Below are 25,275 nucleotides of genomic sequence, written 5' to 3' on the forward strand. Positions count from 1 at the left end.
GTGAAATTCATACCCAATATAATAGATGCATAAACAGGAAATAAAGACGCAGAAATTGTAGAATACTTCTCTTTATTGATAATTACAGACTCGACCCGCCCCACGCACTCAGTTGCAGGGGTCCGCACACTCAGCTATGGACTTCTAGGCCTTTGTGCACTCAACTGCAGAGCCTCTACCTACGCTATGACCCAAACTTAGACTTTTGTTCTAAAGTTATGACTCAATCCTTCATGATTATCGATTCCTTTTCTTCAAACTACTTAGATCTTAGCTCTATTTATACAATCCCATGGTCCGCGGACCATGGGTAGATCTTCTACAGCCGACATTACATTTCCAAAATAAGGGCAGACAACCATATGACTCTTTAACATCTACGCACTCCGCGACTACAAAATGTGGAGTCTTTACATTTGGATTACAAAATTGGACCAAAATATGGGCTTTTATCCCCAAAATTGCCCTTTGGGGATCTTGCGCCTAACACATATTGAACAGGAACAAAGAAATTTCCTCAAATAGGAACTAAAAAATTCCATTTTAAATCCAGATAAACTATGGTGATCAACAGTAGAAAATGATATGTTAGATTTCAACATGACATTGGGGAAACAATGAATATATTGTTTGTTCTATTTAACTATATGACACTAACCGAATTTCTGGTCTAGAACTTTAACGAAAGGAGCCAGACAATTAGTAGTGATGGAGGCATTGCTAATAATTTCTTCTGCAAGATTATATTTTTCCTTGTTCACACCACAAACATATGTAGGAATATCTCCCTTTCTAGGAGCTGTGATCAAAACCTTCTTTGCCCCAACCTGGAGATGCTTATCAACACCTTCCCTGTCAACAAACACGCCAGTGCCTTCTATGACCAAATCAATCACATAGTCCCTACAAATACAATATGAAGCATTTTGTCATGAGCTGAGAAGCATCAATTATCTCTATATAATAATCCTGGAAGGCTACCTAGTATTATACAGATTTATCAATTTTTTTGCAGCGACGGTTGTTGTTGCCTCTGCTAGTAGTCTATTTGTTATAGGTTTTGGAGTTGTTTTGGGCATATTTTTCAGTGGAATTTGTTCAGAATTAAGTAGGAATTTGTTGAAATTGTAAGTTTGAATTGTGATATTTCCAGAATTCGAGTGTTCTATAGGTTTTTTAGGTTCCGAATCCATATATGCAAGCCAAAACACATTTTAAATAACAAAATATCATAATTTGACAAAAAAATGTTTGACCAAAAACTCCAAAACTTGAAATAGTTAAAAATTACCCTTAAAATATGCTAATGAGAAAATTTGCAATGCACAGGCTTAGTAAATTTGCAATGCACATGCTTATATTTTGTTAAATCAAGTCTTTCATTCTCTATTCTGATTTCTTTCAGTCGTCAAGCCAAGTTCACCTAAGCAACCAAAATAATATGCATAGAAAATAAAGAATTGACCATGTTTATTACAGTTAGTGCATTTGAGTAATCTAATTGAGACCCAAGGGATCTTGTTAAGTGTTGAACATGTTAATTTCACAATTCTCTAATTATTGATTTTTGAATGAACCAATAATTATCCCAAAGAATTTCAATATATGCTAACCCCAAGTGTAAACATCAGGAATCTGTAGCATTAACCTATAATCCTATACAAATAATTAGTTTCATGTACTTACTTATGTGGCAGATTTATTGTTGGGTTGTGTTATATTCTTTCCATGACTAACCTACGTAGTGAACTAGGGGATTAGAGGGGGGGCGGAGCCCCCCCTGTCCGGGGGGTTTGAGGGGGGTGGTAGCCCCCCTCTACGGGGTCTAGGGCAGCGCCCCGGGAATTTTTTTTTTTGGACCCTATATTAGGTTGGGCGAACCTACCTATGGTTTTTCGGTCCATGGTTTTGGACGCGATGGTTTTCGGTCCATGGTATTGGATGCTTCGGCATGTATAAATATGTAATGTAACATTGAAAGGAATATAATGAAAAATCAAGCTAGTAGTCCCGGTTTTGGGATCGAGGGGAAAATCTCTGTGTATATGTGTTTTATGTGTTATGCTCTCACATTGTTTATTTTTCTGTGATTTAGAATTCGTATGCAGGTAATTTCTGTATGGGGTTAAAACCTACATTTGGTATCAGAGCTATTTTGGCTTCAAGGGGACGCCTTTGTTGCTGAGGGGTTTCAATCGGGCCTGTGGTAGACCCTGTTCAGTGGGAGATCTGCGAGATCGATTCTGGTGGTGAAAGAAGATGGCGAGTAGCAGAAAGATAGAGATCGAGAAGTTCAATGCTCAGAGTTTTGAGTTGTGGAAACTCAAGATGGAGGATCTGTTGGTGGATAAAGATCAGTGGATCGCGGTAGATCTAGGTACTAAACCAACAGGAGTGACCGATGAAGAATGGAAGAAGTTGGATCGGAAGGCAAAGAGCACATTACGATTGTGTGTCTGAGATTCAGTATTGCTGAATGTATCAGGGGAAGCTACGGTGAAGGCTTTGTGGGACAAGTTAGGGACTTTGTACCAATCTAAGTCTCTGGTGAATAAACTATTCCTGCGGAAAAAGCTGTATAACCTGAGGATGAAAGATGGAGACTCGGTGACAGAGCATCTGAACGCATTTAATACTATGGTAAGTCAATTAGCGTCTGTTGATATTAAAATTTCAGATGAAGATAAGTGCATCAGTTTGTTGTGTTCTCTACCAGATTCGTGGGATAGTCTGGTTATTGCAATAGGTAGCAATGCAACTGCTTTGCAGTTTGATGAAATAGTCTCAGCCTTGCTGACGGAGGAGATGAGACGGAAAAATATGGAGAGCCATAATGGTGATGCCTTGTCTGTACGAGGACGGTCCCAGAATAGAAACAAAAATAAGTCATTGAGTGGGAGATCTAAATCTCTAGGAGAACCTGTAAAGGTGGTGTGATGGAAATGTGCAAAGGAAGGGCACTTCAAAAGGGACTGTAAATCTAAAGCTCCTGATAAAGGAAAGGGATCTGATGATGCTCCTTTTGCAGAGGCGAAAACCACCTCAGATGAAGGTGGGGATGTGTACTTGGCTTCTTCAAGTACACATGTAGATCATGAGGCATGGTTGATTGACTCAGGTGCATCCTTTCACTTCACTCCCCATAGAGAGTGGTTCTGCGAGTATGAGAAATACAATGGTGGTGATGTCTTCTTAGGAGATGATAGGAAGGCTAGAATCATTGGTCGCGGAAAAGTAAAGTTGAAGTTGCAAGGTGGAAGGGTTAGAACACTTCCGAGTGTTCTGCATATTCCTGCATTGGCCAGAAATCTGATTTCTGTAAGAAAGTTGGATGATGCAGGTGTAAAACAGTGTTCGAGAAGGATACCTAAAGATGGTTCGGGGAGCACTGGTATTGATGCGGGGAGTTCGGACTAGAACTCTGTACAAGTTGCAAGGTAGCACTGTTGTTGATGGGTGCAACAGTTCTGTGGTTCCTGAAAGTGGAGCTGAAAATCTAGTGGTCTCTGGAGAGAAGACCATGCTGTGGCATCAAAGGCTTGGACATATTGGAGAGAAGGGCCTTCAAATACTTCATGGTAAAGGTATGGTAGAAGGTATGAGTAATAGCTCTCTGGATTTTGATTTCTGTGAAAATTGTGTATATAGGAAGCAGAATCGGGTGAGTTTCCCCTCAGGTGCTAAGAGGGCGAAACAGATATTAGAGCTTGTGCACAGTGATGTGTTTGGACCTATGAAAGTTCCATCACTGGGTAAGTTTGTGTACTATGTATCATTTATAGATGACTTCTCAAGGAATACATGGATATATTTCCTTAAGAAGAAATCTGAAGTCTTTGACAGGTTTAAAGAATTTAAGGCTCTGGTGGAAAATCAGACAGAGAAGAAGATAAAGGTGCTGAGGACAGATAATGGTGGAGAGTTTTGCAGCAAGGAATTTGAAGAATTTTGTAAGAAGTGTGGTATAGCACGGTAGAAGACTACTCCATATACACCTCAGCAAAATGGAGTTGCAGAAAGAATGAATAAGACGTTGATGGAAAGGGCGAGAAGTATGCTCAGTGGTGCAGGGTTAGGACAGGAATTCTGGGCAGACGCGATGGATACTGCATGTTACTTGGTCAACAGGTCACCTTCATCAACGTTGGAGGATAAGACTCCACAAGAAGTATGGACTGGTAAGAAACCCTCTCTTTCACATCTGAGGGTATTTGGATGTGATGCATATGTACATGTTCCAAAGGAGAAACGAACCAAGTTGGATAGTAAATCTGAAAAGTGCATCTTTATTGGGTATAAGGATGGTTTAAAGGGTTATAAGCTTTGGAACCCAGTCACATGGAAGGTTGTGTATAGCTGAGATGTGGTGTTCAGAGAGGTAAAAGATGTTATTAAACATGAAGTCCAACCAAAGAAACTTGAGAAGATAGAGTTTGAGCTAAAGGAGGAAGAATCAGACTCTACAATAGAGGAGGAATCAGAAGATGAAGAGCCACAAACTCTGGCTCTGAGAAGATCAATTCGAGATAGAAGGCAGTCAGAAAGGTATAGTCCATTTGCTTTCTGTTCAAATTTTTCTTTGTCTGTTACTGATGATGATCCTAGAACTGTGAAGGAAGCAGTGGATTCAGAGGATGGAAAACTCTGGAAAGAGGCGATGGTTGATGAAATGGCATCTTTGCACAAAAATGAGGCTTGGGATCTGGTGGAGTTGCCGGCTAGAAGGAAACCCATTGGCAGCAAATGGGTGTTCAAAAAGAAGACAAATGCAGAAGGGAAGGTGGAGAAATACAAATCTTGGTTGGTAGCAAAAGGTTATTCCCAGGTGCCGGGAATTGATTTTGGTGATATTTTTTCTCCTGTTGCCAAGGTAACTTCTATTAGGTTACTTTTATCTGTTGCTACTGCTTTTGATTTTGAGGTAGAACAGATGGATGTGAAGACAACATTTCTTCACGGGGATTTGGAAGAGGAAATCTACATGAAGCAACCTGAAGGCTTTGCGGTGAAGGGTAAGAAAGAACTCGTATGCAAGTTAAAGAAGTCTCTATATGGGTTAAAACAGTCACCAAGGATGTGGTATCAAAAATTTGATACATTTATACGGGGACTTGGCTTCACCAGAAGAAAAGCAGATCACTGTGTTTATTTTAAATTAATTGGTGACCGTGTTATTTATCTGGTCTTGTATGTGGATGATATGTTGCTGGTTGGAAATGACAAAGAAATTATCCAGGATTTGAAGACCCAATTGTCCTCCAAATTCGACATGAAAGATCTTGGTGCTGCAAACTATATTTTGGGCATGGAAATTAAAAGAGATTGGGCAAAGAGGAAGCTCTGGTTAAACCAGAGGAAGTATGTCAAGACAATACTGCAGAGGTTTAATATGCAGGATAGTAAACCGGTGAAGGTTCCTATTCATGTAGGTGTGAGGTTATCTGCTGAACAGTGTCCCAAGACACAAGAAGAGGAAGAGGACATGTCCCATGTTCCATATGCGAGTGCAGTCAGTAGCCTGATGTATGCAATGATCTGTACTAGACCAGACATTGCACATGCAGTGGGAGTATTGAGCAGGTTTATGTCAAAACCAGGGAAGGAGCACTGGACAACAGTGAAGCGGGTTTTCAGGTATTTGCGTGGCACTAGTGATTATGGTTTGGGCTACAAAGGAAGACCAGGATTAGATAGTGTTGGGTATTCATGGCTTTGTTGATGCAGACTGGGTTGGAGATCTGGATCAGAGAAGATCTACAAGTGGGTATGTGTTTAACCTATTTGGAGGTGCAGACAGTTGGATGAGTAAGAAACAATCTGTAGTGGCACTATCAACTACAGAGGCAGAATACATGGCAGCCACTCATGCAAGCAAGGAAACAGTTTGGTTGCAGAGATTGTGTTCAAGTATGGGGTTAGTACAGGGAGCTATAAGAATAGACTGTGACAGCCAAAGTGCAATTTTCTTGGCAAAGAACCCTGCTTATCATTCAAAGACAAAGCACATTGATGTTCAGTATCACTTTGTGAGGGATATGATAGAAGACAAAAAGGTGTTGCTGGTAAAGGTGGACACTTTGAAGAATACTGCAGATGCATTGACAAAAGCTGTGAGCTCTGAGAAATTCTCTTGGTGTAGAGAAACAATGGGCATTTCAGGGCTGGAAAAATGACTAAGCTCTCCTGTGCCCCCTTGTGGAAAGAAAACAACAAGTGGGAGATTGTTGGGTTGTTTTATATTCTTTCCACGACTAACCTACGTAGTGAACCGGGGGGTTAGAGGGGGGGCGGAGCCCCCCTTTGTTGCGTCGATTGCGCAGTGGGGGGGTAGTGGCCCCCCTTGTCTTGGGGGTTTGAGGGGGGCAGTAGCCCCCCTCTACGGGGTCCGGGGCAGTGCCCCGGGAATTTTTTTTTTGGACCCTATATTAGGTTGGGTGAACCTACCTATGGTTTTTCGGTCCATGGTTTTGGACGCGATGGTTTTCGGTCCATGGTATTGGATGCTTCTGCATGTATAAATATGTATTGTAACATTGAAAGGAATATAATGAAAAATCAAGCTGGTAGTCCCGGTTTTGGGAGCCAGGGGAAAATTTCTGTGTATATGTATTTTATGTGTTATGCTCTCACATTGTTTATTTTTCTGTGATTTAGAATTCGTATGCAGGTAATTTCTGTACGGGGTTAAAACCTACATTTATAGGGCTCTGATCTTATAAAACTTTGATGACCTTGCCATCTACCGAAATGCCATCATTTCCTACTATCTGCACATTTGTGTCAAAGGTTCGAAGAATAGAATCATATTTGAGAAAATTTGAGGCCTATTTAACACCTCCAGTGTCATTGATGACAACCACATCCAAAGGGGAGTCCTTTTGACCGTGCCAACATCGCAGAAAATCGTGACCAATCCTTCCAAACACATTGATTACAACTTTTATCTTTTCCTCCACTACGCCCCTTTTTTGTCCAGATGATCCTAACTGGAATGAAAGGACAAGGGCAAGAGGACAAAAAACCAGATTAGTTTGTTGTTTACCATGAAAATATGATACACACATTTAATGTGATGAAACATAATTTGCAAAGTGAGATCCATATACACCAAGGACAATCATTAAACAAGTAATCTCTGCTTGCAATACTATAACAAGCTCGAAGTGTCTAACCCCTGCATGGACTAGGGCATCAATCATATAAATACATTAAATCAGCATACCAATAGAATGATCAAAAGCCTTAATATTTGTTTAGTCAAATTTGCCTGAAATCTGACAGTAATTTGTTGGAATTACAAGTTTGATTGGTAAACTCAGCACAAATTGAGTGCCCCTAGGTTTTTCAGGGCACTAAATACATTCTTATATTAAAAATGTATCTTAAATAACAAAAAAACCACTTTCTGATCAAAAATTGTTTTGCCAAATTGTCACCAAAAACTCCAAAACATAAAATAATTAGAGTCTAGATAATCTATATTTCTACACATACGAGTATCATGAATAATTATTAGTACAAAGTACCAACATAAGTGAGGCTGAAAATCATATTGTTAATAAACCTAGTGACATCGAAACCTCAATACAATGATCATGATACAATTTAAGAGTTAACCTTCATGCACATAAATCTGATGAACCATGCAACAAACACACAACAAAATGAACTTCAATTAGGCCCCTATGACAGTTCAGAGAGAAAACCGACCTCCATATAAACCAAAGCAACTACTACCAATAATTTTTTTAAGTGACACAAGGACATACAATCATTAGTACCATAGAAGAATGTGTTGACTTTTGTGTAGCATTGGGAGGTATTCTCACATGCCAAGAGGCCTCCTAAGTCAGCCTAGAAGATTTATGAAAGTAAAAATAAAATTTCAAATTTTTATTAGGGTTCATGTAGGCTCAAAAAAGATAAGTTGGCCCCAGCTCATGAAGGAATGTGTCCTTAGGGGTAAATTCACCCATTTGACTTGTATATATATGCATGATGTGACATTTCATTTGATCACTCATCATCATCATCTCTCTTCTATAACAATCACACGTGGGAGCAGATAGAGGATGAATTTGAATGAAGTTTGGACTTGGATTATTGGCCCAAATGTCTAGACAATTTGGAATTGTAAACCTTGTTGAAGAATAATTTCTCCTTAGAAGAAGTGTTCTTGGGTTTTCTCTCAAGTTTGGGTTCCCAATGGAAAACGTGTTGCCTCTATTGTGCATGGATGTCTCTTTATGATCATTGTTGTTTCTGCTGTATTTACTGTTGAAATATTCTATATATAATTGCTCAATGATATTAGTGGCATTAGATAAATTGTTTGAAGATCATTAGGTAGTAATTATCAGATCAAAAGATTGGTTTCTATTATGTATCTTGTAGAAAATTCAACATGGAATCAATGCTTTGTTGAGAGTGTTGGGGTGTGTTATATTCTTTCCACGACCAGCCACCCTAGTTAACCGGGGGATTAGAGGAGGGTTGGAGCCCCCCCTTCATTGTGCCGATTGCGTAGCGGGGGGGTCACATGAAGTTTGAGGGGGGCAGGTAACCCACCTCTACAGGATCTGGGGCAGCACCCCAGGGAAATTTGTTTTGGACCCTATATTAGGTAGGGTGAACCTACCTATGGTTTTGTGCATGGTTTTCACACATGGTTTTGGACGCGATGGTTTTCAGTGCATGGTATTGGATGCTTCAACATGTATATATATGTATTATAAAATTGAAAGGAACATAATGAAAAATCAATCTAGTAGTCCCGGTTTTGGGATCCAGGGGAAAATCTCTGTGTATATGTGTCTTATGTGTTATGCTCTCGCATTGTTTATTTTCTGTGTTTTAGAATTCGTATGCAAGTAATTTTTGTACGGGGTTAAAACCTACATTTGGTATCAGAGATGTTTTGGCTTCAAGGGGAAGCCTTTGTTGCTGAGGGGTTCTGCTCGGGCCTGTGGTATACCCTGCTGAGTGGGAGATCTATGGGATCGATTCTGGTGGTGAAAGAAGATGGCGAGCAGTGGAAATATAGAGATCAAGAAATGTAATGCTCAGAGTTTTGAGTTGTGGAAACTCAAGATGGAGGATCTGTTGGTAGACAAAGATCAGTGGATCATAGTAGATTCGGGTACTAAACCAACGGGAGTGTCCGATGAGGAATTGAAAAAGTTGGATCAAAAGGCAAAGAGAACAATATGATTGTGTGTCTTAGATACAATATTGCTGAATGTATCAGGGGAAGCCATGATGAAGGCTTTATGGGACAAGTTAGGGAATTTGTACCAATCTAAGTCTCTATTGAATAAATTGTTCCTACAGAAAAAGATGTATAACCTGAGGATGAAAGATGGAGACTCGGTGACAGATGATCTGAATGAATTTAATACTGTGGTAAGTGAGTTATTGTCTGTTAATATTAAAATTTCAAATTAATATAAGTGCAATATTTTGTTGTGTTCTCTACCAGATTCGTGGGATAGTCTGGTTATTGCAATATGTAGCAATGCAACTACCTTGCAGTTTGATGAAATAGTCTCATCCTTGCCGATGAAGGAGATTAGAAGGAAAAATATGGAGAGCCAGAATAGTGATGCCTTGTCTATACGAGGACGGTCCCAGGACAAAAGCAAAAATAATCCATCGAGTGGGAGGTCTAAATCTAGAGGGAGATCTAAATCTCCAGGAAAACCTGTAAAGGTGGTGTTCTGGAAATGTGGAAAGGAAGGGCACTACAAAGGGAACTGTAAATCTAAAGCTCCTAACAAAGGAAAGGGATCTGATGATGCTCCTTTTGCAGAGGCGAAAACCACCTCAGATGAAGGTGGGGATGTGTACTTGGCTTCTTCAAGTACACATGTAGATCATGAGGCATGGTTGATTGACTCAGGTGCATCCTTTCACTTCACTCCCCATAGAGAGTGGTTCTATGAGTATGAGAAATATGATGGTGGTGATGTCTTCTTGGGGGATGATAGGAAGGCTAGAATCAGTGGTCATGGAAAAGTCAAGTTGAAGTTGCAAGGTGGAAGGGTTAGAACACTTCCAGGTGTTCTGCATATTCCTGCATTAGCCAGAAATCTGATTTCTGTAAGAAAGCTAGATGATGTAAGTGTAAAAACAGTGTCCAAGAAAGGTACGTGCAAGATGGTTCAAGGAGCACTAGTATTGATGCAAGGAGTTCGGATTGGAACTCTGTATGAGCTACAAGGTAGCATTATTGTTGATGGGTGTAATAGTTCTATTCTTTCTGAAAGTGGAGCAGAAAATATAGTGGTCTCTGGATAAAAGACCATGCTATGGCATCAAAGGCTTGGAGATATTGGAGAGAAGGGCCTTCGAATACTTCATGGTAAAGGTATGGGATAAGGTATGACTAATAGCTCTCTAGATTTTTATTTCTACGAAAATTGTGTATATAAGAAGAAAAATTGAGTAAGTTTCCCCTCTCATGGTAAGAGGGTGAAACAGATATTAGAGATTGTGCACAGTGATGTGTTTGGACCTATGAACATTCCATCACTGGGTAAGTCTATGTACTATGTATCATTTATAGTTGACTTCTCAAGGAATACATGGATATATTTCCTCAAGAAGAAATCTAAAGTCTTTGACAAGTTTAAAGAATTTAAGGCTCTGGTGGAAAACCAGACAGAGAAGAAGATAAAGGTGTTGAGGATAGATAACTGTGGATAGTTTTGCGGTAATAAATTTGAAGAATTATATAAGAAGTGTGGTATAGCACGGTAGAAGACTACACCATATACACCTGAGAAAAATGGAGTTGCAGAAAGAATGAACAAGACGTTGATGGAAATGACAAGAAGCATGGTTAGTGGTGCCAGGTTAGGACAGGAATTCTGGGCAGAGGCGGTGGAGACTGCATGCTACCTAGTCAATAGGTGTTGGCTTGTTGGGGCCTGACCCAGGTTCAGAAGTGATTTATCCAAACAAATCCTGAAAATACCATCCCTTTCGGAAACAATTTGTGGTGTGTGGACTGAGGTCTCACCTGAGGTAGTATGGGAGGGTGCTGGAACCAGGTTTCTGCACCCTAGGGATGTCTTAATGAAGTCTAGGAAGTTCGCGAACCGATCCTGCGCACTTGCGCTGCCTCGCGCAGCTGTCTAACCTTCGTGTAGCTCTGTAAAGAGCATGAAGAGGTGATGTCTAGATCCTTTATCCTTACTGTGTTATTATTATAGATCTGACTTAATTTTGTGGGCCCAATATTCTTATTAATCTTTCAACATTCATAACAAGTGCGCGCAATCATAAACTTGTAAAGAGATGCATAAGAATATAACAGAAGTGTAAACACACAGATCTACAAGCAGATGCACAATATTTTAGAATCAACTTATCTTTTATTAACTTTTGTTCCGTTACAATCCCAACTCCGCCCTGTACACTCAGCTGCAGGGGTCCGCACACATAGCTGCGGACTCTACCAGGCCTCTGTGCACACAGCTGCAGAGCCTCTCCTTACTACTACAACCCAAGACTCGAACTTACAGACTCAGAATGAAATCTTTATTCAAAAACCCATCACACTTAAGAGCAAGCCTTAAACTCCCTTCTACACTTAGAGCCTCACTTTATTCATACATTCCCTTGGTCCGCGGACCATGGGTAGGCTGACACATTCTATATTAAATTACAACATTTTAGGGCAGACAACTCTAGACTCTCGCGCTCTGCACCCACATTTCGCGGGGTCTTACATTACTTTTGACCAAAATTCAGGCTACAAGCCCCAAAAATCCACTATGGGGGGTTCCGTTGCCCAACAGGACCCCAACACAATCATCGTGACTCATCCTGAGTCACTCGGCTGGTACGGTGATCTTTGCTCGGAGTCCACCCAGCAACTTCTGTGCTTCACGGACGTCTGCCACACATTCTTCCGCTGTCTGCTGTATTGATTATCTGCGACTCTATGATGCATCATTGTCAGAGGAACCCTCTTGCCTTTGCACATATGTATCCTGCATCTGGGCTAAGTTCCCCTCGATTGTGGTGATGACCGTGAATGCTTCCTCGAGCCAAGCCTAGATGCATGCTTTAAGCCGTGCTTCTTTCTGGCGTGTGTCGTCCACCTATTCTTTCAGAGCCTGGGCCTCCCTCATCTTGGCCAATAGTTGAGTAAGGGAAACTGTCTGCGCGGTCCCCCAGACATTGTCATAGGCCTGCAGTAACTCCCACACTTCTATCTCTAATTGTTGTAGCATTGGGTCCTCCTGCATTGAAGTGAGCGTGAAGAGGGACTGATCGAACAATACCATGCAGTCCTATACAACGTGCTCTATCACTTCCAACCCTGATTGAATGGCGTGGTGGCACTTCTCTCTGACTTCCGGGGGTGTAGAGGGTTGCACCTTCAGTCGCAACTCCGTGATTTGCAATTTTAGCTCCAACTGAACCTTCGCAACCTCCTCTTGGGTCTTGTGGACTCCAGCTGCCAATTGGTGAATATTTTCCGTGGTGGGGAGTGCCGCTGGAATGGCCAACTCTGGTATGCTGCTACAGGCCTCCTCCATGGCCTGTTCTAATTCCTGGTTTTGTGTGACCAAGTTGTTGTGTTGCATGCTGAGCTATTCTAAATTTACCTTCTGCTCACTCAAGACTTGGAGAGCATGGCCCTCCCTGGTGCGAAGCTTATTAGTTACCCCATCCTACAGCTGGTATAGGGTTTCTCTGGGAAGGGCAGCCAAATTCAACCCCCAGCCCCTCATGTCACCTTTGGCTTCTGCAAAGACGGTGCCTTATGGTAACACCAACTTGTTCGTTGTGCAGGTGCGCAACATCTATTCAGCTTCAGATGCACCTTCCGCAAGGTGTGGTGTCATCACTCCTCAGGGTCGCATTTGTAATGCCTGCAACTGCGCTCTGAGTGCCCCCAACACAGTTGTCTACTCCGTCATTAATTCTTCAAGGGTATCCCTGGTGACATTGTGAACCGGTTTGCCACTGTCAAGAAGGGCTCCCTCAGAGGTCTTCGTTGTCTTTGTCTTCTTCCATGCGGTTGGCTTCTCCTGGACGCGTGGCCCCTTGAGTTGGGTCAATTTTGTTGTGTGTTCCTTTGCCTCAGCCTCCCCTATATGTCCTGCTCCGTGGACATTTCCTGACCTTCCTCGTTCTCTTCAGTGGGCACAGTTGTGGTTTCTACCATCTGCACTGTCGCTGTTGCCTCAGCCGCTTTCTACTGCATGGCCACTTCTTGTTCTTGGCGCTTTTTCTCCACCACCTTTGCGATGCGCAGCTTGGTCTCCCTCTTCCACTGTTGTGCTACGATCTTTTCCTGTTCTTCCAAGTTCAGGGCGCACCACTCTGGAGACCATGACGCCATCACGTCGAAGATTGCATCATTTGTTGCAATGAACGACAGCTTTACCCATGCTCAGGTTGGATCCTTGCACGCCTGGATATACAGGTTATGCATATCCACCTTGAATTCTGCTGTGCTTTGCAAACTGTTATATACTGTCGGGGACAAGCATGACTTGCGGTTGATCCATGTTCGTAAGCTCACCTCTACGAATGCCCAAAACACTTTTATCTCGCGAATCCTCATCACGTCTTTCGTTGCCCAGAGCAAGGTGTACCTCACGGCCTCAGGTAGGTTCCTCTCAATGGTGGGAAATTGGCTATCCTCCAGCAGCTCCCTAGCAACCAACAGGATGGATAAGGGCAGCCACGCATAGCGGAAGGTCTTACCCTGCTCCTGGGCTTCCCTACAATTTGTCAAAATCTCATCACAGAGAAACTGCACCCAGTTGAACTGGACCCCCTCTGCACACTGCTCTGCCAATGCAATTATAGATGTTGGCACCTCATTTGTGTGACATTTCCTCATTAGCTTGCTGGCTAGTAGCTGGGTGGCTACATGCACCCCTTTTTCCTTGATTCTTGCTATTACATACCCTCGCTTCCTCTTCTCCAGCTTCTATTTGGCCTTCATAGCTTCCACGAGGGCCAAGTCACTGCTATTTCCTGCTATGGCTGCGGGATTGTTTCCTTTGATGGGCAGCTGAGAAATCCGGTGAATTAAATCAGCCGTGATGGGAATCGACTCCTCTAGCCAGAGATATCCATCATGTACTAGACACAGTAGCTGCTGGATGACAAAAATTGTGATGGGCATGCATTGGTAGTGGGGTATCCACCGCAGGTGTAGTAACCCAGCCTTCTCCACACCGCATAACCATTTCTGTTGCAATAATTGCTCCACGGCCAACTATGGGAATTTCTCGCTGTCCGTGAGGTCCCAATCTTCGAACTTTATATTAGGTACTTGTCCCAGCGGTAGACCTTCAAACCTTATTTCATCTAGAAGAAGCGGGCTCTGGAGTGCACTCTCTGTAGCCTCCAGGTCCTTCAGTATCTTGGCTATCCCTTTCCATGGGGAGATGTAGGGAGGTAATTTTATCACCGAAGGTACTTGGGAAACATTCTCTACCTCATCGTCCTGTGCTTCAATTTGGGTGATCAGGGCTTGCAAATCTTCTTCCTCTTCCTCTGTTTCAACAGTGACACCTTTGCCCTTCTCTACCACTGACAATTTACTAAATTGTGGGTTCTGTGGTGATACTCAGACTGGCACCATTGGCTTCTTGTCTTTCCGTGGTCGTGACATGCGTGGGGACTTTGGAACCTCTGGTGTAGCTGCTGCCTCTCCAGGCTCCTCCTGGGTCACACGGGGCTCTGGGATAACTTTCGCGAATCGCACTCTGGTTCTCACAACCATCATCATTTCTACACTGGATCCATTTAGTCGCGTACTCATGAGTGGCAAGGTAGCTTGGTGCTCAATGCTCTGTACTGGCTCAAATCTCAAACAACCAAGTGTTGCCTCGAGGCTACCCCAAGGGATTTTATAGTAACATTTGAATTTGAATTCAACCATTCCCTCCACTTTTAAGTCATTAATACCTTCTTGGTGGCAAATCGTCTCGAAGCTAGCTCTTAATTCATGTCTTAATGGCCCACTGCCTGCTCCTTTCTGCCTTAAATTGGACCTCTTGTCATGAACAATGATATCAATAGTCACCTCCCAACCTACCCACGCAATAGCGCAGCCTCTTACGCGTGACCGCAACCCCTGTGACATACTGGCCCTACATGGAACCTCCTTCTTATGCAGCTCTCCTGTAGACTCATTTATAGTCCTGCGCCTTCTTTCAACTGCTTGGAGTGCTAAGACTGTGCTTCCTATAGATAGTCAGGGGGTCGTACCCATGGTGCGAGGCTTCACTTTTCCTACTAGCTCGAGGTCGTGGGCATCCTTTAAATACCCTTGCATCTGGTAGTGCATAGCATTCTTCTTTGTATGGTATGCTCCTCTATTTAGTAATGTTCATCACAGCCATGGTAGCAGGGTTGCAACTCCTTCTAATGCAATAGTAGGGCTAGCTAGACTTGGTCCCATCATGCTTAGTTTCTTGTGGCCTGCTTGCACGACTTTGGTTTCCAATTCGCTGATTTCTTCATCCAATGTCATGCTTTTCTTCCTCAGCTGTGCCCAATCTTCGTCGAGTTCACAAATTTTCAAGCTCCCTCACCGAATGGTTTCCTATAATTGCCTAATTCCTTTACCCATGTCCTTGCGTCTTGTCCCAACTATGGGAGTTGTGGTCTGGGGATTCTACTCTATTCTCCTAGTTTCATCTCTTCTTGTCAGTGTTGGGGTCATTTCCACACTACGGTTTTTTCTTATGGTCCTATAGGCCCATCGAATAGCTGGTACATGCAGGTCCCAGTCGGTTCGTCTCAACTGGTAAACTCTGTTCATGACTCTGCATATCTTTTTGAATGCTCTATCACAGACTATTTGTGGAGTGCGTTGCCTTCCCTACTGCCGTGTCGGGTTCTGATTTTCGATCCTTAGTCTGGGAAGTGTTTGCACAGGACATGTCTGCACCCATCGACACAGGTGGGCGTGCAAACCGCTTCATCCTGGCTGCCCGGCTTGCGTTTGTCGCTGCGAACTTCCAAATCGTAAGCACATTTGTCTTCTACATTCACGCCAGTTTCCAATATTCTTTTGGTGTGTATTCCACCATCATGTGGGTGTCGCGCGCAATGCCCATTCCAGCGCACCATACCGTTGTTATTCTGCTACTATACTTTCAAATTTGTCTAAGAATTCATTTACTCCTGTTACCCCATCATATGTTGGCAGTTCCCTTGCTTCGGTCATCACGCACCATAGTGATCTAATCATCATGTTGCAATTCAGCGTTGTCACTTAGTGCAACTGGTTCTGCTAGCGTTCTATCTCTTCATCTGAATCCGAAGTACAGGAACTGTCGCACTCCCATGAGATTCTCCCATATGTAGTCGGGTTCACCCGATATTGGTCTTGCACCGTTATCTTGTAAATGCAATCTAGCTCATCGTCTCTATCATCATTGCGCACAAGTTTAGTGGAGCGTGCTACTTCGGTTGGATCTAGCGGAACTACTACGCATAGAGACTTTTTCTCGAATATCATCTTCCACTTTTTTAGGTTGATGACTCCATTCATATCAGTGGCCCAGTCTATTCCTAGCAACGTGGGGTAAGGGTTGTTGTCATCCAAAATATCTATTACCTCAAAGTTCGTCTGCGTGCTCGTGCCTTCGATGTCCATTGTTACCCCTTGCAACCTTCCCATGTGCAAGATCTTTTGTTAGTTCACCATTAGTAATTGAATAGGGGACCACTATAATGTAGGCCTGCTCATGCATTCCCATGTTTGCTTTGGCAACACATTCGCGTCCGAACCCAGGTCTAGGATTACGTGATCCATTTCATATTCACCAATTTGCATTGTTTATCTCATTTCCCTCCCGGTGCGTAATGTATGCATTCCTAGTTTCCGGACTTTGTGCGGTTCACCTGACCCTGCACACCTAGTTATCAGCTGTTGTAGTCCTTTAACTCCCTTATTATCACGCAACAGTTTCATGCATGTCTCTAAAAAGGTAGTAAGCATAGAAGGATCCATTCCTGGCTCTGGTTGATCCTTACTGCTTGAGGTAGAGGCCTTCGCGAAGCTCTTCTTAGCTTCAAGAAAAGTCTCCTTTGTGTGTTCCAAGTCAAAATCAGGTTCCTTTGTAGGAGCCTTGCGAACCCATGTATCTTCCTCGAGCTACTTGCCCTTATCTTCCCCTGTGGTCGCACCACTTTTGAGAAACATATTCACATTTGTATCTTCTTCGCACGGTTCAAACCTCATCATTTGAATATTTTGTGTCGAAGTAGGCTGAAGTACCCCTTTCTCTCACATCTGCGCGATCAACATAGGACAATCTACTGCTTCATGATCGAATTGAGCACAGTATGAACAAGATAGTCTGGTCGGGTTGGTACAATCACAGGCGTAGTGCCCCGATCCCCCACAATTGTAATAGATTAATTGTCCGCAGCCCCTTCCTGGCCCCATTCCTCCTCGTCCTCGACCTTGCCCTTGAAATCCAGTGCGCGCCATCCCTGTGGCTGGGTTGAGGCCTTGCGTTTTCATCTGCATTCTATACGCTAGGGTCTGCTCCATCATTAACTCGTAGTTGTGACAAGTATGCTTGTCATGGGCCACCGATCTACAAAAATTGCAAAATAGCTTTTGGGGAGTCTGTGTATACTTCTGCAACAAATGACAGTTGTCCGTCGTGTGCTTTCCTCCCACCTGACAGATCGCGCACTAGAGCATGGGTGCCGCACTTGGCCCTACCTATGCCTCTGGTCTCAACGACATTGGTCCCCCTCCTACCAAGTAGTTCGCGAATACTAGACAGTGATCCTTATCGTGGCCCTGGCATTTACATTTTATGCATAACACTTCTTCGCGCGCTTCCGGCCGCGATGCCCTATCCTGCTTCAAACTCTGCATCTCTAGGCATAGATTTTATAGTCGCACGTGGATTTGTTGGACTCCCAACCCTAGATCCTACATCGGTGTTTCATGCAACCTCATTGCCATTTTCAACACTTCAGCCTGGGTTGAAAGCTTCTGTTGTGACAACGCCGTCCTCAGGTGTGGTGTCAGAGACGCCACAAACCATGCGCAATGTTGCACATCCGTTAGCGTCATATTAGCCTCGTGGATCGTACTCTTCAGTCTCTGATCCAAATCCCAGGGGGTCTCACCTGGAAGCATTGTGACCTCTTTAAATCCGATGATTCACTGTGTCTCTAATTTTGGCTAGCTAAATTCTCTGTTCAACGCATTCTGGATCTCCCCTATTCCTACATTTGGGTGATCACTTCAGTGCTTGATATACCACGTCAGCGCGCGATCCAGCAGCACGCTTACCGATGTGGCCTTCTTAATGTTGTCATTCGTGACCCCTTGTGCTTCCCACACTGATCTTACCACGAACCAGAACTGGTTCAGATCCTCATTCCCTACTCCTCTAAATATGGGTAGCTTGATCGCGCTTGCCATGCTGAACTATGGGTGATCTAGAATTTATCCAGGATAAATAATTAAAGGTATTACAGACTTGTGTGCATCAATGTGCCTATGGTACTTTATGCAACGGATCGATAAGATTGCGAAATACATAGACACTGAAGCAGTTAGAGAAAACATAACACACAAACATGTAAACGCAACAAGTTTAATAAGGAGTTCACACAACACTCTTGGGCTACGTCTTTTGGTCCAGCCTTCAATGGTGGCTTCTCTATTATGTTTTCAAAGCAGAGTTTTACAACAGTGAGCTCATTTGAGTCTCACTAAATAGATTTAAATCAGTAGGATTGGACTTGGATCCCCCAAGTCTCTGGAGTACATAGACTCTCCTTATTGAACTCGACCTCTATTGGTCACAGGGTATGAACCCTATCTGAGACTCATACATGACAGACTATACATAGGGGAGTTCACTTGAATCTCTCAAGTATTCTCCGGAGTTCACAGACTCTCTCACCCTCTTTGGCTCCGTCTCGCTTGATGCTGCCCTTATGTCACCTCGACTTCTTCTATTCTCTACTCTTGGCTTTCTGCCTTCACTAACTCTCCTTACTATCTATCTCTGTCAGTTCATGGCTTTAAATCCATTCTTCTTTCTGACTGTTCATTTCCACTTCCCGACGTTCTGGTTCTCCTACCTCTCATCTGTTGGAATTCCCCTGTTCAGCGTCATCATCACTATGTAACACCTCACAGGGAGGTGGCCACCTGTTTCCTAACAAACTGAGCATGTCAGGTTCCTTGAATCATATTTGAATGGTTGTTATTTCCATTTGCCTCAAGATCGCCCGCGAACACGAATATTTTTCCAACTCATCGTCCACGTCGGACTTCAAATCCCTTGTAATATTGCTTTATAACCTCACCAAATCTGGTCATTTATCGAGCTGTGCCTCCACCATTGATCTGGGCCCTCCAGATCCAACAGTTATCGTTCATATCGGGGGGGAAAGTTGCGTGATGTTTACCTGTCCGATGCGGGCAGTTTTCTCTCTTATCCGCCAGACGTGTGTCACTTGATGTGTGGCATCAGGCGAGACTCAGTCTAAACCACTTACCGCCTTGAGGCCTTCCGATATCATGCCGGTTTTGTGGAATCCCGTGCTACGGAACCGAACACATTACATTTCCATATTTCACAATCATTCCGGATCCAGGCACTTCGGGGCTTTCCTTCATTGAGGGGGATGCCCTGCGATAGGCGATTAGCACTTTAGCACTAATCGCATATTAGAATCTACCCTGTTTCTCGAATTGGCCTCCGGTTTTGCCAATTTGGGCCAACACATGTCACCATGGGCCAACAGTCTGCGCGCTCGACTGAGGGTCCTCGTTGCTCCGCTCTAGCCACAAGTGCAACTGTCATGAGGATTCCTTCTGATAACTAGATCCTTTTAAAACTTGAATCTTTTGGCATAATTTGAAACAGTCATGAAAACTTAGAGAGTGTTCTAGGATCCAGTTTGGATCATGACATTCCCACTGAAAAAGCTTTTGGACCACTAAAAGTTGGTTTTTAAGTGGTAATAAAATGAGGATACTGTTTCCTCGCTTGCTCAATTTCTACCCATTGAGCACTACTTGGTTTTGAACCTTTGAGTCCAATCCTCAGGTACTCAACATCCCCTCTACAAGTAGTTCTCACCTTCCTGTCCAAGACTGTATCTTCCTACAACTCATTAAGATATTCAGGTAATAGATCATCAACAGAAGGCAATTTACTCAGCTCTTCGGGATCTTCAATTAACGAAGGTTCAAATAGTCTCAAGCTCTCTGCATTAACAACTGAGTAGATGTGCATGTAAGCTGGTAAATCAAGGCGAAAGGCATTCTCACTAATTTTATCAAGTATCTTGAAAGGTCCATACCTTATTGGTTTTAGCTTCTTATCTTCACCTTGCATTCTATCTTTGCTGATATACATCCAGAATTGATCACCAACTTGGAAACTATGCTCAATTCGATGCTTATCATGCCTTGCCTTGTACTTGGCTTGGCTCTTTTCCAGCCGTTCCTGTACTGCCTGGTGAATCTCTCGGATTTGTTCAATGAACTTGGTTGCCTTGTCCACATCACTGTGTCTATCAACTGCTATGTCTTTACAATAGACAAAATCCAAGGGAGACCTTGGTGTGAAACCAAAACAGATCTCAAAAGGAGATATTTGTGTAGAAGAATGTTTAGCTCGGTTGTAAGCATGCTGCACATAACACAAATTTTCATCCCAAAGCTTGGGATGCTTGCTGCAATAGCCTCTAAGCAACTGGATCACTATCCTGTTGACCACTTCTGTTTGTCCATCTGTTTTCGGATGAAAGGTTGTGCTCTTCTTTAGTCTGGTGTCCATTAATTCCCACATACTCGACCAAAATTTCCCAACAAATCGGGAATCTCGATCAGATATAATGGAAATGGGTAATCCAAAATGAACCCATACATGTTGAAAGAACAACTTGGCAGTTGTTCAGCTGTAATCTATTTGTCACAAGGTATTAAAATACAAATTTTGTTAAACCTATCCACAACAACATCCCAGATTTAGGCAATCCCCCAACGAAGTCCATGGAAACACTTTCCCAAGGGTGAGAGGGTACTGGCAGTGGAGTGTACAAGCCTAGTTTTCTATTGTTGGGCTTGCTTTTAGCACACATGGTACACCCTCTTACATATCTAGAAACGGTTTCATTCATTTTTGGCCAATAACAAAATCTTTGCGGCTATGCAACTGTTTTACTTACACCAAAGTGACCTGATATTAGAGAAGTGTGTGCTTCTCGAATTATCTCTACTCTTTATGTTTGAGGAATGCATCTCCCAAATGATACAAGAGTCGGTCCTTTATGTGATAATCCAATTCTTCTACTTGTTTTCCATGACTTAAAGTTGCATATACATCTTTAAAATCTATATCTTGAGCATACTGTTCAATGTAGCTTTCATGTAATACTGAATTATGCTTAAGTATAGTGGATGCATTTATTATTGGTCTAGACAACATATCTGCAACTTTATTGTGTATGCCATTTTTATATCTGATGACAAGATTAAATTGTTGTAGAAAACCCATCCACCTATAGTGTCTTGATTGCTGCAACTTAGTTTCTGAGTGCAAATATTGAAGTGGTTTATGGTTAGTATGTATAACTGTCTCTTTCACCATTAAATAATGTTTCCACTTTTTCACACTCTGTACTAATGCATACAATTCCTTATCATATGTGGGATAATTTACTACTGTAGAATTAAATGTCTCAAAATGATAACATATGGGTTCACTGTGCTGCATCAACACTGCTCCCATGGCATAGTCAATGGCATCCATTTAAATTTCAAATGGTCTTTGAATATCAGGCAGTGCTAGTACTGGTGTTGTACTAATCTTTTCTTTCAAGGTGTCAAAGGCTTTCTGTTGTTTGCCTCCCCACTTAAACACCTTATTCAATCCTATTAATGCATGTAAGGGAGCTACAATCAAGGAAAAGTTAGCAATAAACTTTCTCCAATACTGTGCTGCTCCTAGGAAGCTTCTAACTTCTGTAGCAGATTTGGGTTTAGGCCAGTTAATAATGACTGCCACTTTAGAGGGATCTATCTTCAATTCACCACCCCCTACAATATGACCCAAATAATTCAAATATGTTTTGCCAAATTCACATTTTGAGAGCTTAACATGCAAATTCTCTTTTCTCAAAACATCTAATGTCTGCTTTACATGCTTCAAATGTTCTTCCCATGTTTTACTAAATACAAGAATATCATCCAAGTATACAATTACAAAATCATCAATAAAAGGTCTGAGTACATCATTCATTACTCTCATGAAAGTAGCAGGAGCATTAGTTAAGCCAAAAGGAATCACTAACCACTCATACAATCCCTGCTTCGTTTTGAAAGCAGTCTTCCATGCATCTTGCTCTGCAACTCTGACCTGATGATAGCCACTATGCAAGTCTAAATTGGAAAAATAAATAGCTTCTTTCAACTGATCTAATAGATCATCTATGCGAGGAAGAGGATAACGATTCTTGATCGTTATTTTGTTCAGTGCTCGGTAATCAATGCACATTCTCCATGAGCCATCTTTCTTTCTCACCAAGACAATTGGAGACCCACATGGTGATGTGCTAGGCCTTATGAACCCTTTCTTGAGCAGCTCCTATACCTGCTTCTTGATTTCTGCATTCTCTAAAGCGGACAACCTGTACATTCCGATGTTAGGCATTGAAGCATCTTGCTGCAAATTAATGTCATGCACTATTTCCTTTCTGGGTGGCAGAACTTTAGGTTCTTGAAATAGTATATCATATTCTGAAACAACTTTTTCTAACTCAGCTTATTGTTTAGCATTACAGCCCTCAAATATACTGGTTTTATAAGGTTTCCTTTCCTTTAAAACCATCAGTAAAAATTGTTTGCATGAGTTTACAATTCTTTTCATCTACCTTGAGTTTATGAGAGTATAATTTTTTTTGAGTCTATGAGCTCTTACAAAATATTCGATTCCATCTTTAATGAGTAGATACTTGTTCTCATCTCTATAGAAAATAGCTTTCCTATCATACAAGTAAGGACTTCCTAAAAAAATTCCACATATATCCAAAGGAATGATATCTAACTCAACCTCATCTACAAATGCTGATCCAAAAGAAAACTTAAGTTTACATTGTCTCGTCACTTGTAGATGTGCTTTATCACATAACCAACCTAATGGATATGGTTTCTTGTGAGGTGTAGTTAGTAATCCCAGCTTCTTTACAATTGCTTCAGAAATTAAATCTACTTGTGAGCCACTATCAAACAAAGTATGAATCTTTTGATGCTTGGAAATAACTCAAATATGAAAAAGCTCATGTCTTTTCCTCTCATTTTCTTCATTATCAGTGGATTGTGTAGAATTACTAGTAGATGCTTCAGAATTATTACCTTTTATACTTGTGGCTGCAATCGTTGTTTCATCCCCTGAGTCTGACCCCAAATCCTTTTGAATAGCTGCAACAGTCTTCTTCTTCTTGCCATCGAATTTCTTGGGTTTTAGCTCCGGATGCAGAATCCAACAGTGTTCATCATCATGCCCATCCTTCTTGCAGTGAGTGCAGGAAGGTTTGGTCTTTTGTACAATATTTGTCTTCCTCTCTTTCCATTTCTGTTTTCTCTTTTCCTTATTTTTGCTTGTAGTGGGTTTGGATGATCCCCCAACTTCTGGGTTCACATTCTTGCCTCTAGCTTCTAGATGTGTAGCCTGAACAGATACCTCATCTATGCTAGTGGGATTAAACATGAGAATGGTGTGCTTTAAATAGCTATGTAGACCACCTATATACTTCAACAAAGTTTCAGGTGAGTCTAAAGAAATTCCTAGAATCAAAGCTCTTTTCCTAAATTCTTGAGTGTAGCCTTGTACACTTTTCCCTTTCAATTGGCGAAGAGTTTGCCAGCTCATCATGGCTTGTTGCATATAGGCTAGTGGATAAAATTGCTTTTTGATTGTAGAAACAAATTCACCCCAGACAGAAAGAATTTTACCATGTTTCTTCAAGTCAGCTTGGGTCCTGCCTTCCCACCATACCAAGGCAGTGCCTCCCAGGCGTAGGCTAGCCAACTGAATCTTGCTACTGTCTGAATCAATATTTTGTACTCTACAATACACATCAATCTGTCTAATCCAGTTATCTAGCTTCTCTGCATTCAACTCTCCATCATAAATAGGCAAATCAAATTTAACATCTAATTTAATCAAGGATGCTTTTCTTTTATTTTCAGGACTTTCAGGAGGAGTGGGCAGTTTTTCTTCTTTCCCCTTGCCTTTAGAATGGTCATGGAAGAAAGATTCTTCTGCTTCTTTATCTCATTTTGATGAATCTTCATCTTTACTTTTCTTAAATTCTCTATACATTTCTTCTACCATAGCTCTCATGGTCATGAAGATTTCCAGGAACTGAGGGTTTGATTCTAGTGGAACTTCTTCTTCTGAAATTTTCCTCCTAGTATAGACTCTTCCTATTTCTGGGTTAGCTTCAACCAACTAATCTTCTCTTAATTTAAGATTTGATCTAGTTAGCATTCAACAATAAATCCAGCACAAATTGTCTAACCTTAATAAAACTTGAGCTCTGATACCACTTGATCTGGAATTTATCCAGGATAGATAATTAAAGTTATTACAGACTTGCGTGCATCGATGTGCCTATGTTACTTCATGCAACGAATCGATGATATTGCAAAATAAATAGACACTAAAGCAGTTAGAGAAAACATAACATGCAAACATGTAAATGCAACAAGTTTAATAAGGAGTTCACCCAACACTACTGGGCTACGTCTTCTGGTCCAACCTTCAGTGGTGGCCTCTCTATTATGTTTTAAAAGTAGAGTTTTACAACAGCGAGCTCAATTTGAGTCTCACTAAATAGATTTAAATCAGTAGGATTGGACTTGGATCCCCCAAGTCTCTGGAGTACACAGACTCTCCTTAGTGAACTCGACCTCTATTGGTCACAGGGGTATGAGCCCTATCTGAGACTCATACATGACAGGCTATACACAGGGGACTTCTCTTGAATCTCTCAAGTCTTCTCCGAAGTTCACAAACTCTCTGACCCTCTCTGGCTCTTTCTGGCTCGATGCTGCCCTCAGGTCAGCTCAGCTTCTTCTGTTATCTACTCTCGGCTTTCTGCCTTCACTAACTCTCCTTACTGTCTGTCTCTGTTAGTTCATGGTTTTAAGGCCATTCTGCTTTCTGACTATTCGTTTCTGCTTCTCGACGTTCTGGTTCTCCTGCCTCTCTTCTGTTGGAATTACCCTATTCGATGTCA

General features: G+C 42.1%; 1 pseudogene; it reads right to left on the reverse strand.

Moving 5' to 3' along the window:
- LOC149234262 (glyceraldehyde-3-phosphate dehydrogenase A, chloroplastic-like) overlaps positions 1 to 25,275 on the reverse strand; it is a 111,199-nt pseudogene that overhangs the window by 21,701 nt on the left and 64,223 nt on the right.

The sequence above is a fragment of the Pinus tabuliformis genome, chromosome 8, assembly GCF_031772625.1.
Source record: "Pinus tabuliformis cultivar Carrire ecotype Pingquan chromosome 8, CPIR1, whole genome shotgun sequence".
In the NCBI taxonomy this organism is placed as follows: Eukaryota; Viridiplantae; Streptophyta; class Pinopsida; order Pinales; family Pinaceae; genus Pinus; species Pinus tabuliformis.